The following is a 16803-nucleotide window of genomic DNA, read 5'->3' as shown; positions in this document are numbered from 1 at the left end:
GTATTCCCTCAGGAAAAGAGCCGATCAGTCCCTTTTCTGGAAAGCTGTATACAGAGAGGCTTAAATCCATGTTATAACATCATGTAAATATGCTATGCAAATCTACATGAGATTTCCACATTTCCCCGTGGTCTCTGTCTTGTTGACTGATCTGAAGGCAGATCAGAATATTCATTATGAAGACATGTTAATATGTATTCTTGTCCACTCTGGAAGCGTGATATTCTATGTTAGCAGCAGGAGGGGTTGGAGTGCAGATTCCATAGGGCTGTAATTAATGTTCCAGTGCCTATACAGTACCTTAAAGGCAGATCTCAAATCAAATCAAATTGTATTTGTCACATGCACCGAATACAACAGGGGCAGACCATACCGTGAAATGCTTAGTTACAAGCCCTTAACCAATAATGCAGTTCAAGAAATAGAGTTAAGAAAATATTGAATAAATGAACTAAAGTAAAAGAAAAATATATATAATAAAAAGTAACACAATGAAATAACAATATTGAGGCTATATCCAGGGGGTACCGGTACCGAGTCAATGTGGGGGGTACAGGTTAGTCAATGTAATTTGTACATGTAAATTGTACATGTAATAATCTCACGAATAAACACATTTAAATTACTTCATTACAAGCACAATGACAATAATAACAGAATTGCCGAGACCAAACTGGAAAAGGACAGCATTTTGAAACAATTTACCTTTAAATGGATTTTCCAATTAGCAACAATACAACTGGTTTGAGTAAGATTAAGGTACAGTTAAAGTCGGAAGTTTACATACACTTAGGTTGGAGTCATTAAAACTCGTTTTTCAACCACTCTACAATTTCTTGTTCACAAACTATAGTTTTGGCAAGTCGGTTAGGACATCTACTTTGTGCATGAGACAAGTAATTTTTCCAACAATTGTTTACAGACAGATTATTTTACTTATAATTCACTGTATCACAATTCCAGTGGGTCAGAAGTTTACATACACTAAGTTGACTGTGCCTCTACGGACCACCCATCCCGGATCCGGGATCATTCTCATCAGAAACGCTGACTAGAATAGCCTAGCCTAGCACCACAGGGATATAATATAATATAATTTCATGAAATCACAAGTCCAATACAGCAAATGAAAGATAAACATCTTGTGAATCCAGCCAACATGTCCGATTTTTAAAATGCTTTACTGAAAACACAACATATATTTATGTTAGCTCACCACAATATCCAAAAACACACTGCAATTTTTTCACAGAAAAGATAGCTTTCACAAAACCCACATATAGCGATAAAATTAATCACTAACCTTTGAACAACTTCACCAGATGACAGTCATATGACATCATGTTATACAATACATTTATGTTTTGTTCGATTATGTGCATATTTATAGCCACAAATCGTGGTTTTACATTGGCGCCATGTTCAGAAATGGTTCCAAAATAGCTAAAGTAATTAGATACACTGGTTCTTAATGCAACCGCTGTGTTAGATTTAAAAAATAACTTTAGTAAAAAGCACAGCATGCAATAATCTGAGACAGCGCTCAGCCATTCTTCGCCATGTTGGAGTCAACAGAAATACAACATTACATCATAAATATTCCCTTACTTTGATGATCTTTCATCAGAATGCAGTGCCAGGAATCCTAGTTCCACAATAAATCGTTTTTTTTTGTTTTATAATGTCCATTACTTCTGTCGAATTAGCAACTTTGGCTGGCATGTGTAGTTCACGTGTCCATCGAACTTTACGCTAATGAAAGAAAACTTCAAAAAGTGATATTACAAGTCGAATAAACTGCTCAAACTCAGTTGAGAATCAATCTTCAGGATATTTTTCTCATATATATCCAATAACATCCCAAACGGAGCATTTCTTCATGTCTATCTAACGCATTGCAGACAAAGACATCACATGCCCTCTGTGCGTGGCCAAGAACTTGGCTCTCATCCGGTCCCACATGAAGCTATATGCTTCATTCCACGTTCTACTGCCTGTTGACATCTAGTGGAAGGCGTATGAAGTGCATACAGATCCATAAATATAAGGCAATTGAATAGGCGATGCCTTTCACAGCGACCCATTTCAGAATTTTCACTTCCTGTTTGGAAGTTTGCCTGCCATATGAGTTCTGTTTTACTCACAGATATAATTCAAACAGTTTTAGAAACTTCAGAGTGTTTTCTATCCAATAGTAATAATAATATGCATATCATATGATCTAGGACAGAGTACGAGGCCATTTAATCATTCAAAAGTGAAAATGTCGCCCCCTATCCCTAAGAATTAAACAGCTTGGAAAATTCCAGAAAATTATGTCATGGCTTTAGAAGCTTCTGATAGACTAATTGACATAATTTGAGTCAATTGGAGGTGTACCTGTGGATGTATTTCAAGGCCTCCACAAGTGTGGTTCATCCTTGGGAGCAATTTCCAAACGCCTGAAGGTACCACGTTCATCTGTACAAACAATTGTACGCAAGTATAAACACCATGGGACTACGCAGCCGTCATACCGCTCAGGAAGTTCTGTGTCCTAGTGATGAACATACTTTGGTGCAAAGTGCAAATCAATCCCAGAACAACAACAAAGGACCCTGTGAAGATGCTGGAGGAAACAAGCTACTTCCGGGTTGGAGCGAGTGGTCGCATTTCGCTCCGCAGGTAGTATTACATTTCATTACAGTACAACGGTTTGACTTGTCTGATCTTAAATAGCTACATAGCCGTCTTTGTATCAAAGATAATTGTGTAGTTTAGAGTAATTATCGTAATTACCGAGGTTAGATAGTCAGCTATTTTCGTCCTAGTCAACACTGCTAGCTAGCCAGCAGCTAGCAGCTAGCCAACGTCTACCATCTACCGAATAGCAGCACTGTTGGAGCGAGTGGTCGCATTTCGCTCCGCAGGTAGTATTACATTTCAGTACAGTACAACGGTTTGACTTGTCTGATCTTAGCTAGCTACATAGCCGTCTTTGTATCAAAGATAATTGTGTAGTTTAGAGTAATTATCGTAATTACCGAGGTTAGCTAGTCAGCTATTTTCGTCCTAGTCCTAGTCAACACTGCTAGCTAGCCAGCAGCTAGCAGCTAGCCAACGTCTACCGTCTACCGAATAGCAGCACTGTAGAAACTATTACATTAGTTTCTACATTACAACGGAACGACTTCATTAGTGTAGTGTTAGCTAGCTACATAGTTGTCGTTGCTGTCTTTGTATCCAAGGTAATTGTGTAGTTTAGAGTAATTATCGTAATTACCGAGGTTAGCTAGCCAGCTATTTTCGTCCTAATGTAGGCAACTCTGCTAGCAAGCCAGCAGCTAGCCAACGTCTACCGTCTACCGAATTGCAGCACTGTAGAAACTATTACATTACAACGGAACGACTTGATTAGTGTAGTGTTAGCTAGCTACATAGTTGTCTTTGCTGTCTTTGTATCCAAGATAATTGTGTAGTTTAGAGTAATTGTCAAGGTTACCTAGCCAGTTACCGAGGCTACCTAGCCAGCTACACTTTCAAACTAAGTCAAGAACGCAGCCACTGCTAGCTAGCCTACTTCACCAGTCAGCAGTACTGTATCATTTTAGTCAATAAGATTTTTTGCAACGTAAGCTTAACTTTCTGAACATTCGAGACGTGTAGTCCACTTGTCATTCCAATCTCCTTTGCATTAGCGTAGCCTCTTCTGTAGCCTGTCAACTATGTGTCTGTCTATCCCTGCGCTCTCCTCTCTGCACAGACCATACAAACGCTTCACACCGTGTGGCCGCCGCCACTCTAACCTGGTGGTCCCAGCGCGCACGACCCACGTGGAGTTCCAGGTCTCCGGCAGCCTCTGGAACTGCCGATCTGCGGCCAACAAGGCAGAGTTCATCTCAGCCTATGCTTCCCTCCAGTCCCTCGACTTCTTGGCACTGACGGAAACATGGATTACCACAGATAACACTGCTACTCCTACTGCTCTCTCCTCGTCTGCCCACGTGTTCTCGCACACCCCGAGAGCTTCTGGTCAGCGGGGTGGTGGCACTGGGATCCTCATTTCTCCCAAGTGGACATTCTCTCTTTCTCCCCTGACCCATCTGTCTATCGCCTCCTTTGAATTCCATGCTGTCACAGTTACCAGCCCTTTCAAGCTTAACATCCTTATCATTTATCGCCCCCCCAGGTTCCCTTGGAGAGTTCATCAATGAGCTTGACGCCTTGATAAGTTCCTTTCCTGAGGATGGCTCACCTCTCACAGTTCTGGGTGACTTTAACCTCCCCACGTCTACCTTTGACTCATTCCTCTCTGCCTCCTTCTTTCCACTCCTCTCCTCTTTTGACCTCACCCTCTCACCTTCCCCCCCCTACTCACAAGGCAGGCAATACGCTTGACCTCATCTTTACTAGATGCTGTTCTACACTAATCTCATTGCAACTCCCCTCCAAGTCTCCGACCACTACCTTGTATCTTTTTCCCTCTCGCTCTCATCCAACACTTCCCACACTGCCCCTACTCGGATGGTATCGCGCCGTCCCAACCTTCGCTCTCTCTCCCCCGCTCCTCTCTCCTCTTCCATCCTATCATCTCTTCCCTCTGCTCAAACCTTCTCCAACCTATCTCCTGATTCTGCCTCCTCAACCCTCCTCTCCTCCCTTTCTCCATCCTTTAACTCTCTATGTCCCCTATCCTCCAGGCCGGTTCGGTCCTCCCCTCCTGCTCCGTGGCTCGACGACTCATTGCGAGCTCACAGAACAGGGCTCCGGGCAGCCGAGCAGAAATGGAGGAAAACTCGCCTCCCTGCGGACCTGGCATCCTTTCACTCCCTCCTCTCTACATTCTCCTCTTCTGTCTCTGCTGCTAAAGCCACTTTCTACCACTCTAAATTCCAAGCATCTGCCTCTAACCCTAGGAAGCTCTTTGCCACCTTCTCCTCCCTCCTGAATCCTCCTCCCCCTCCCCCCCTCCTCCCTCTCTGCGGATGACTTCGTCAACCATTTTGAAAAGAAGGTCGACGACATCCGATCCTCGTTTGCTAAGTCAAACGACACCGCTGGTTCTGCTCACACTGCCCTACCCTGTGCTTTGACCTCTTTCTCCCCTCTCTCTCCAGATGAAATCTTGCGTCTTGTGACGGCCGGCCGCCCAACAACCTGCCCGCTTGACCCTATCCCCTCCTCTCTTCTCCAGGCCATTTCCGGAGACCTTCTCCCTTACCTCACCTCGCTCATCAACTCATCCTTGACCGCTGGCTACGTCCCTTCCACTTTCAAGAGAGCGAGAGTTGCACCCCTGCTGAAAAAACCTACACTCGATCCCTCCGATGTCAACAACTACAGACCAGTATCCCTTCTTTCTTTTCTCTCCAAAACTCTTGAACGTGCCGTCCTTGGCCAGCTCTCCTGCTATCTCTCTCAGAATGACCTTCTTGATCCGAATCAGTCAGGTTTCAAGACTAGTCATTCAACTGAGACTGCTCTTCTCTGTGTCACGGAGGCGCTCCGCACTGCTAAAGCTAACTCTCTCTCCTCTGCTCTCCTCCTTCTAGACCTATCGGCTGCCTTTGATACAGTGAACCATCAGATCCTCCTCTCCACCCTCTCCGAGTTGGGCATCTCCGGCGCGGCCCACGCTTGGATTGCGTCCTACCTGACAGGTCGCTCCTACCAGGTGGCGTGGCGAGAATCTGTCTCCGCACCACGTGCTCTCACCACTGGTGTCCCCCAGGGCTCTGTTCTAGGCCCTCTCCTATTCTCGCTATACACCAAGTCACTTGGCTCTGTCATATCCTCACATGGTCTCTCCTATCATTGCTATGCAGACGACACATAATTAATCTTCTCCTTTCCCCCTTCTGATAACCAAGTGGCGAATCGCATCTCTGCATGTCTGGCAGACATATCAGTGTGGATGACGGATCACCACCTCAAGCTGAACCTCGGCAAGACGGAGCTGCTCTTCCTCCCGGGGAAGGACTGCCCGTTCCGTGATCTCGCCATCACGGTTGACAACTCCATTGTGTCCTCCTCCCAGAGTGCTAAGAACCTTGGCGTGATCCTGGACAACACGCTGTCGTTCTCAACTAACATCAAGGCGGTGACCCGTTCCTGTAGGTTCATGCTCTACAACATTCGCAGAGTACGACCCTGCCTCACACAGGAAGCGGCGCAGGTCCTAATCCAGGCACTTGTCATCTCCCGTCTGGACTACTGCAACTCACTGTTGGCTGGGCTCCATTCCTGTGCCATTAAACCCCTACAACTCATCCAGAACGCCGCAGCCCGTCTGGTGTTCAACCTTCCCAAGTTGCATCCGCTACAAGACCATGGTGCTTGCCTACGGAGCTGTGAGGGGAACGGCACCTCTGTACCCTCAGGCTCTGATCAGGCCCAAACACCCAAACAAGGGCACTGCGTTCATCCACCTCTGGCCTGCTCGCCTCCCTACCTCTGAGGAAGTACAGCTCCCGCTCAGCCCAGTCAAAACTGTTCGCTGCTCTGGCACCCCAATGGTGGAACAAACTCCCCCACGATGCCAGGTCAGCGGAGTCAATCACCACCTTCCGGAAACACCTGAAACACCACCTCTTTAAGGAATACCTAGGATAGGATAAAGTAATCCTTCTAACCCCCCCCCCCCCCTTAAAAGAGTTAGATGCACTATTGTAAAGTGGTTGTTCCACTGGATATCATAAGGTGAATGCACCAACTTGTAAGTCGCTCTGGATAAGAGCGTCTGCTAAATGACTTAAATGTAAATGTAAATGAAACAGGTAAAAAAGTATCTATATCCACAGTAAAACAAGTTGTATATCGATATAACCTGAAAGGCCGCTCATCAAGGAAGAAGCCAGTGCTCCAAAACTGCCATAAAAAAGCCAGACTACGGTTTGCACGTGCACATGGGGACAAAGATCGTACTTTTTGGTGAAATGTCCTCTGGTCTGAAGAAACAAAAATAGAACTGTTTGGCTATAATGACCATCGTTACGTTTGGAGGAAAAAGGGGGAGGCTTGCAAGCTGAAGAACACCATCCCAACACGGGGGTGACAGCATCATGTTGTGGGGGTGCTTTGATGCAGGAGGGACTGGTGCACTTCACAAAATAGACGGCATCATGAGGATGGAAAATTATGTGGATATATTGAATCAACATCTCAAGACATTAGGAGGTTAAAGCTTGGTCGCAAATGGATCTTCCAAATTGACAATGACCCCAAGCATACTTTCAAAGTTGTGGCAAAATTGCTTAAGGACAACAAAGTCAAGGTATTGGAGTGGCCATCACAAAGCCCTGACCTCAATCCCATAGAAAATTTGTGGGCAGAACTGAAAAAGCGTGTGCGAGCAAGGAGGCCTACAAACCTGACTCAGTTACACCATCTCTGTCAGGAGGAATGGGCCAAAATTCACCCAACTTATTGTGGGAAGCTTGTGGATGGCTACCCGAGACGTTTGACCCAAGTTAAACAATTTGAATGCAATGCTACCAAATACTAATTGAGTGTATGTAAACTTCTGACCCATGGGAATATGATTAAATAAATTAAAGCTAAAATAAATCATTCTCTCAACTATTATTCTGACATTTCACATTCTTAAAATAAAAGTGGTGATCCTAACTGATCTAAGACAGGGAATTTTTACCACGATTAAATGTCAGGAATTGTGAAAAACTGAGTTTAAATGTATTTGACTAAGGTGTATGTAAACTTCCGACTTCAACTGTAAATGGTCTATAGATAGAGAATCAATTTTTCAAGTTCTTCTTGTCCTAATAAAGACTAAAAGGGGCCACATTTCCTGCACAAAGGGCCTTTACAATTGCTGTTCTTTTCCAATTAGACGAGAAGACAGAAAGGTTAATTTCATACTTGTTTATTCCACATCAGGACAAATTGATTTCACTTCTCAGAATGCTGAAATCCTCCAGTTTCCTCCACTCCAGGCTGAAATGAATCAGGGTAATGTTCCTTCTAAGTGAAAATAAAAGTAATTTTCACTGCTGTACTGGTCTAACTAATAATGAGGTACAAGTAAGGATAAGATGGGAAATCATTACTCAGCGAACATTGTCTTTATTATTTGTGCCCACTCCTTGTCACATGGAAAGACAAAATGGAGGGGCAACCAAGGAGGAAGTTTAGGGTGTATACCTTGAAATGTGTCTGACTTTCAACAGGATCCTGAAGAAAAGCATTAAAAAAGGAATTGGACATTGATTTCTTGCTAATGCCATCGGAGAAAGAGGGAAGGAGGGGAAAAAATCTTTGCAAAAAACTTTATGAGCCACTCATGCATGTTATTAAAATCGTTGAACTGAAATCCTCATTGAAAGATATGGGATATACTGTAGATAAGATCTAGGAAAGGAAACCTGAACTTGCCAGAGACTATGAACTAATATACATCTTATCAATGCATTTATGGCAACCATAAATTTAAATGACAGGACACTAAAATCCCCACTAGTGATAAGCAAATATTGAAAATATTGAGCATCTCCAGTTCACTCATCAATTCCGTTAGCGCCAGTACTGTGGGCATGATGATGTCTCTGCCTTCACAAACCATAGCTTGGCTTGTCCCTGTTCAGCAAAAAGTAATTAGTAATAGTTAGTACAAGTTTGTGCTATCTATTTTACAATTGATCTTCAGCTCAACTCAAATAACTTTTTGTCTAAGATCACAACGCCATTTGGGAAATCCTCCTATAAGAATTACTCTGTGAAGAAAAAAATACCAGTTGTTTTGTGTCTAGCGACCCAACAGTGGACTAGACTTTCATCACAGTTTGCCAGTGTTTCTGTTGGAATGGATTCTTGGGGCAATTAAGAGTTGGATCTTGTGGAACGTGGGAAGAATCAGCACGAGAGCATAATGACAAATGGTTCCATTTCCATTTTACATTTTAGTCATTCAGCAGATGCTCTTTTCCAGGGCGACTTACATGTACAGTAGTGAGTGCATACATTTTCAAACGTTTTTCATACATTTCTCATCTTCTCAGCAAACAGGCCTCAGCCCACGTCTGCCAGCACATCACTGTCTGCGTTTTTTTTCTCACTTATGTCTTTTAACCATTCGGATCAGCTCAGAAAAAGATCTGATGTGAAAAAATCTGATGTGATTGGTCAAAAGACAAGAAAAAGGATTAGAATTGGGCTGACTGTCTAAAAATGGCCACTGAGGCACACCTGTACATCACAGAGTTCACGATGCATGACCAGTTTGAGGGCTGGTGGAATAGAGTAGAAGGGAAACAACATGAAGGAGAGGGGTTAGAGCTGTCCTGATTTAATTTATACATGTTTTAGATACAGTACTGACAACTGACGTACAGCACTGTATGGTTGAGCCCTAATTAGTTAGGGCTGCATGTTGTATCTGTCCATTGTTTTAGATAGCAATTAATTGTGCAGCTCATTATAAAAACAATGTATGTGTGCTTGCAAGCGGCAGTGTATAAAGACCAGGGACATACAGTACATACAGTATTTACAACAGTGTGTCGTTGTAGATTATTAAGGTACATCTATCACATGTACGGGGCAGAACATCAGTGCAATAAACCAATTCCACACCCCCTTAGGAGTTAAAGGGCCAATAGTGCGGTGTTGTGGTCTTGTTAAGAAAATAATAATTTATCTTGAGGGTTACTTTTTAATAGTAATTCTTTAAGGCAATTTTGTGTTTTAATCAGATTTAAGTTTTCCCATGGCAATGATTACCCAGAGGAGCAACGCTATTGTTATATTTTTAAGGTTAAAACAAATAACATAAATTGTGCACGGAGGACTGAAATTAGACATCATGAGATGTGACTGTCGCTGCAGGATATTGGAACCCCACATAAGACTTCAGCTAATATTAAACAGTATGCAAAGTATTGAGTTCTACTTTGCAACAGGGGTAGTAGATTTGCTGACATTATATGGAGTGTTTTTTAAACCTAATACTGTGTCCAGCAGCTTGTCCACAGGGCAGGGTATAGATCAGATATAGAACATAATGGTTCTATAAACAGACCTGCTGTTTTCAACTCTATAGAGACCGCAGGAGCGGTAGAGAGACTCTTACTGATCGGCTATGAAAAGCCAACTGACATTTACTCCTGAGGGGCTGACTTGCTGCACCCTCGACAACTACTATGATTATTATTATTTGACCATGTTGGTCATTTATGAACATTTGAACATCTTGGCCATGTTCTGTTATAATCTCCACCCGGCACAGCCAGAAGAGGACTGGCCACCCCTCATAGCCTGGTTCCTCTCTAGGTTTCTTCCTAGGTTTTGGCCTTTCTAGGGAGTTTTTCCTAGCCACCGTGCTTCTACACCTGCATTGCTTGCTGTTTGGGGTTTTAGGCTGGGTTTCTGTACAGCACTTTGAGATATCAGCTGATGTAAGAAGGGCTATATAAATAGATTTGATTTGATGGTCACCAGGTTGAAGTTTCCCTAAACCACAGATCAAGCCTATTCTCAATCCTAAATATGACCATTAGAGGATATTAACATATCTGACCCTGTATTGTGGATTGGAGTAGCTTCTACATTCTGTGGTTGTATTGGCCAGATAGTTGTGGTCTCTCAGAGCAGTGGTTCCAACTCCAGCAGTACCCCCAACAGTACACCTTTTTATTGTAGCCCTGGACAAGCACACCTGATTCAACTTGTCAACTAATCATCAGGCCCTCAATTAGTTGAATCATTTGAGTTTGTCCGCGGCCAAAACAAAAATATATGCTGTTGTGGGTACAGGAGGACTGGAGTTGGGAACCACTGTCTTAGACAGGCATATGGGAGTGAGGGCCCCTCTCGTCTCCTCACATGACTGAGATTAGAGAGGTGCCAGAGCGGTCAGTCAAAGTGAATGTCATGTGTGGGAGATCAATAGCCTGACAGGAGCTGGTGTAGAGAGGTACAGAACTGACAGCTAGTCAGCTACACATGAATAGTTACAACCTGTTTGCCATTCTCTGTCTGTAGGTGTCTAAAAGATCTTGTCCTGGGGAATTTGACATGTAGCCTATATGGATTTATATGCATGTGAGGAAGTCAATAAAGCTACAACCATAGTATTCACTACAAGTTTACCTTTTACAGCTGTTTTCAAGTGCAAGGAATAGACTTTTGAAATATTATCTGAAAAATCTGGATTTGTTATTTACTTTACTACAGTGCTTGTCTAATGTTTCAATGAAAGGACAACTATGTCACACCGGAGTCCATATTGAATCATGATACATTCATTCTGAAGGGTATAACTACCTTGTTTCCTCCTTGATATAAGAAGCACTCCTTTCCGGCACTTCAGATGATGGTCACACACGGAAATGGAGCACTTATTCGAAATAAACCTGATATTTCAGCGCCATGTACAGTGTGATTAGCCTGTTGATTCAAGATGCAATATTACCCCATTCACATAAGATCTCTCCATTTGAACATCAAGGGATTCCAAAATGACTGGAGGTTGAGAGCCACTGAGTGAGAAGAGAGCACCACCCCCAATTGGATTACTGTGCCATTCTTTCAGAGTGATTACAGCAAAGACGCAGGTTTATGTCCCAAATAGCACCCTGTCGTGTAGTGTACTAGGAATAGGGTGCCATTTGGGACAAAGCCTGCATCTCCACTGTGGCTTTCTTCATTCTGTTATAAAGGATTAACCACTGTGCAGCTGCAAGCAGATGAAGGAAATTACATCATCCAACACTGAATTTAGCTAGTTTAGGCACAAACAAAAAAATATACACTACTGTTCAAAAGTTTGGGGTCACTTAGAAATTTTTTTTGTCCATTAAAATAACATCAAATTGATCAGAAATGCAGTGTAGACATTGTTAAAATTGTAAGTGACTACTGTAGCTGGAAATGGCAGATTTTATATGGAGTATCTAAATAGGTGTACAGAGGCACATTATCAGCAACCATCACTCCTGTGTTCCAATGTGACGTTGTGTTAGCTAATCCAAGTTTAACATTTTAAAAGGCTAATTGATCATTAGAAAACCCTTCTGCAATTATGTTAGCACAGATGAAAACTGTTGTGTTGATTAAATAAGCAATAAAACATTTGTGGTTTCGATTACAGGCTCAAAATGGTCAGAAACAAAGCACTTTCTTCTGAAACTTGTCAGTCTATTCTTGTTCTGAGAAATTAAGGCTATTCCATGCAAGAAATTGCCACGGAACTGAAGATATCGTACGACGCTGTGTACTACTCCCTTAACAGAGCAGCGCAAACTGGCTCTAACCAGAATAGAAAGAGGAGTGGGAGGCCCCGGTGCACAAATGATCAAGAGGACAAGTACATTAGAGTTTCTAGTTTGAGAAACAGACACCTCACAAGTCCTCAACTGGCAGCTTCATTAAACAGTCCCCACAAAACACCAGTCTCAACGTCAACAGTGAAGAGGCGACTCCGGGATGCTGGCATTCTAGGAGTCTTATGGCTTGGGGGTAGAAACTGTTTAGAAGCCTCTTGGTCCTGTTTAGAAGCCTCTTGGACCTCTCTGCGGTAGCAGAGAGAACAGTCGATGACTAGGGTGGCTGGAGTCTTTGAGAAATTTTAGGACCTTCCTCTGACGCAGCCTGGTATAGAGGTCCTGGATGGCAGGAAGCTTGGCCCCAGTGATGTACTGGGTGGATCGCACCACCCTGTGTAAGGGCCTCACGGTCGGAGGCCGAGCAGTTGCCATACCAGGCAGTGATGCAACCAGTCAGGATGCTCTCGATGGTGCAGCTGTAGAACATTTTGAGGATCTGCAGACCCATGCCAAATATTTTCAGTTTCCTGAAGGGGAATTGGTTTTGTCTTCATGACTGTCTTGGTGTGCTTGGACCATGTAAGCTTGTTGGTGATGTGGACACCAAGGAACTTGAAGCTCTCAACCTGCTCCACTGCAGCCCCGACGATGAGAATGGGGGTGTACTCGGTCCGCTTTTTCCTGTAGTCCACAATCATCTCCTTTGTCTTGATAACGTTGAGCGAGAGGTTGTTGTCCTGGCACCACATGGCCAGGTCTCTGACCTCCTCCCAATAGACTGTCTGTTCGTTGTCAGTGTTCAGGCCTACCATGGTTGTGTCATTGGCAAACTTAATGATGGTGTTGGAGTCGTGTCTGGCCATGCAGTCATTAGTGAACAGGGAGTACAGGAGGGGACTGAGTACGCACCACTGAGCGGCCCTTGTGTCGAGGATCAGCATGGCAGATGTGTTGTTAGCTACCCTAACCACCTGGGGGCGGCCCATCAGGAAGTCCAGGGTCCACATGCAGAGGGAGGTGTTTAGTCCCAGGGTCCTTAGCTTATTGATGAGCTTTGAGGGCATTATGGTGTTGAACACTGAGCTGTAGTCAGTGAGTAGCATTCTCACATAGGTGTTCCTATTGTCCAGGTGGGAAAGGGCAGTGTGGAGTGCAATAGAGATTGCATTATCTGTGGATCTGTTGGGGCGGTATGCAAATTGGAGTGGGTCTAGGGTTTCTGGGATAATGGTGTTGTAGTGGCTTCCTTTCCTCTTTACCATAGCCACTGCCCGAGCCTGAAGCGGGGTTGTTTCGTACGCATACAGTCCACACTTCCTGCCTTTATCCTAACACACTTACCACAGTACAATGAATGGGCAAGAGGGGGGGCAACAAATAAATATATCTTAATCAGGTAAATAGAAAACATAAAGGTACGTACCTAATATTTCATCATATACATTAATATTTCATATATTTACACAAATGTACATGGAGTTCGGTATGTTCAGTCTTTTATACAAATATGTCCAAATCGGCTGTAACAGGTGTTGATGTGAGCCATGACCAGCCTTTCACAGCACTTCATGGCTACAGACATGAGTGCTACAGGTCGACAGTCATTTAGGCAAGTTACCTTAGTGTTCTTGGGCACAGGCACTATGGCACTACTAAGGCACTACTAAGACACTTGCTAGTTGGTCAGCGCATGCACGCAGTATCAAATCAAATCAAATCTATTTATATAGCCCTTCTTACATCAGCTGATATCTCAAAGTGCTGTACAGAAACCCAGCCTAAAACCCCAAACAGCAAGCAATGCAGGTGTAGAAGCACGGTGGCTAGGAAAAACTCCCTAGAAAGGCCAAAACCTAGGAAGAAACCTAGAGAGGAACCAGGCTATGAGGGGTGGCCAGTCCTCTTCTGGCTGTGCCGGGTGGAGATTATAACAGAACATGGCCAAGATGTTCAAATGTTCATAGATGACCAGCATGGTCGAATAATAATAATCACAGTAGTTGTCGAGGGTGCAGCAAGTCAGCCCCTCAGGAGTAAATGTCAGTTGGCTTTTCATAGCCGATCATTAAGAGTATCTCTACCGCTGCTGCAGTCTCTAGAGAGTTGAAAACAGCAGGTCTGGGACAGGTAGCACGCTTGGTGAACAGGTCAGGGTTCCATAGCCGCAGGCAGAACAGTTGAAACTGGAGCAGCAACACGGCCAGGTGGACAGGGGACCGCAAGGAGTCATCATGCCCGGTAGTCCTGGGGCATGGTCCTAGGGCTCAGGTCCTCCGAGAGAGAGATCAAGAGAGAAAGAGAGAATTAGAGAGAGCATACTTAAATTCACACAGGACACCGGATAAGACAGGAGAAGTACTCCAGATATAATAAACTAACCCCAGCCCCCGACACATAAACTACTGCAGCATAAATACTGGAGGCTGAGACAGGAGGGGTCAGGAGACACTGTGGCCCCATCCGATGATACCCCCGGACAGGGCCAAACAGGAAGGATATAACCCCACCTACTTTGCCAAAGCACAGCCCCCACACCACTAGAGGGATATCTTCAACCACCAACTTACCATCCTGAGACAAGGCCGAGTATAGCCCACAAAGATCTCCGCCACGGCACAACCCAAGGGGGGGCGCCAACCCAGCCAACCCAGTACATGTCTTGGTAATCTGTCAGCAGGGCCTTGTGAACGTTGACCTGTTTAAAGGTCTTACATGCTGACCAGACTGGACATGTCGCGTGCACTAGTGTCGCAAAATAAATTTAGAAATTCATGTTATTCAATTATTGCACCCACACTGCTCGCGCGCCAACAAGCATTTGCGTTACCAAGGACTACAATAGAAGTAATTCCTATTTCTGACACAGATCGCTCTGAAAGTCCTGCCTCTCCCATCTCCTCATTGGTTTATAGAAGCAGGTACCCACGTGCCATCTCCTCATTGGTTATACCCACGTGGGTGATTGAAAGACAAACTGTTTTGCCGGTAGTCGTGGTAATACTATGAAAGTTTAGATGCGATCACCATATAAGTTCAACGATGTAAAAGCCTGGAAGGAGGAGAGATGACTAGAAACGATTCAGTTGGCCGTTTTATGTGTGGATTAATTTGTCGGAGTAGAGGACCTTGTGCAGTTCAGGTAAAATAACAACTCAATGTTTATATCCCAGGACAAATTAGCTAGCAACAGCAAGCTAGCTAAATAGGACAAATTAGCTAGCACGTGCAAGCTAACTAGCTAAATTGCCATACATGTTTAATGGTTTTTGACCTGTCCCCAAATTAATGTCATTGGTTCAGAGTTTGTTTTGCTATTTTAACCTGCGTGTCGTGATCGTGTTTGGTGTAGGAGGACAAAATACATTTATGCACGATAGCGCACGATGGCGCACGCGCACAGCCGGTTTGGGTTCCGTGATACTCACATCAGCTGCGGAGAGCGTGATCACACAGTCTTCTGGTACAACTGGTTCTCTCTTGCATGTTTCAGTGTTACTTGCCTCGAAGCGAGCATAGAAGTAGTTTAGCTTGTCTGGTAGGCTTGTGTCACTGAGCAGCTCTCGGCTGTGATTCCCTTTGTAGTTTCTAATGGTTTGCAAACCCTGCCACATCCGACAAGCATCAGAGCCGGTGTAGTATAATTCAATGCTGTCTTAGTGCCAGCCTCTGACTGTGGTTGTCACGATCGTCGTCAGGGTGGAAAGGACCGGACCAAGGTGCAGCGTGGTGAGCAGACATTGCTTTTTATTATGAATGTTGCCAACAAAAACAAGAAACAACAGAAACGAACGTGAAGCTGACTAGGGCTATATAGGCCACTAACACAGACAACTACCCACAACTAAGGTGGAAAAACAGGCTGCCTAAGTATGATTCCCAATCAGAGACTATGATAGATAGCAGTCCTTGATTGAGAACCATACACGGCCAAAACATAGAAACAGAAAACATAGAAATAAAGAAACTAGAATGCCCACCCTAGGGCGTGACAGTGGTGGTATATAAACAGCTATGAAAAATACAGATGAAAACTCTCTAGGTAGACAGTGTGGTCTACAGCTTATCATGAGATACTCTACCTCAGGCGAGCAATAGCTCGAGACTTCCTTAGATATCGTGCAACAGCTGTTATTTACAAAAATACATAGTCTGCCGCCCCTTGTCTTACCAGACGCCGCTGTTCTATCCTGCCGGTACAGCGTATAACCAGCCAGCTGTATGTTGATAGTGTCGTCGTTCAGCCACGACTCCGTGAAGTATAAGATATTACAGTTTTGAATGTCCTGTTGGTAGTTTAATCTTGCACGTAGGTCATCGATTTTATTCTCCAAAGATTGCATATTAGTGTTATTAGATTGCACATTTGCTAGCAGAATGGAAGGAAGTGGGGGCTTATTGAATCGCCTTCGAATTCTCAGAAGGCAGCCCGACCTTTGGCCCCATTTCTCCACCTCCTCTTCATGCAAATCACGGAGATCTGGGCCTGTTCCCGAGAAAGCAGTATATCGTTTGCGTTGCGCTCGTCAGACACGTTAAATAAATAAAA

This window comes from Salvelinus fontinalis, chromosome 20 (genome assembly GCF_029448725.1).
Source record: "Salvelinus fontinalis isolate EN_2023a chromosome 20, ASM2944872v1, whole genome shotgun sequence".
NCBI classification, from domain to species: Eukaryota; Metazoa; Chordata; class Actinopteri; order Salmoniformes; family Salmonidae; genus Salvelinus; species Salvelinus fontinalis.
This window is presented reverse-complemented; position numbering follows the sequence as displayed.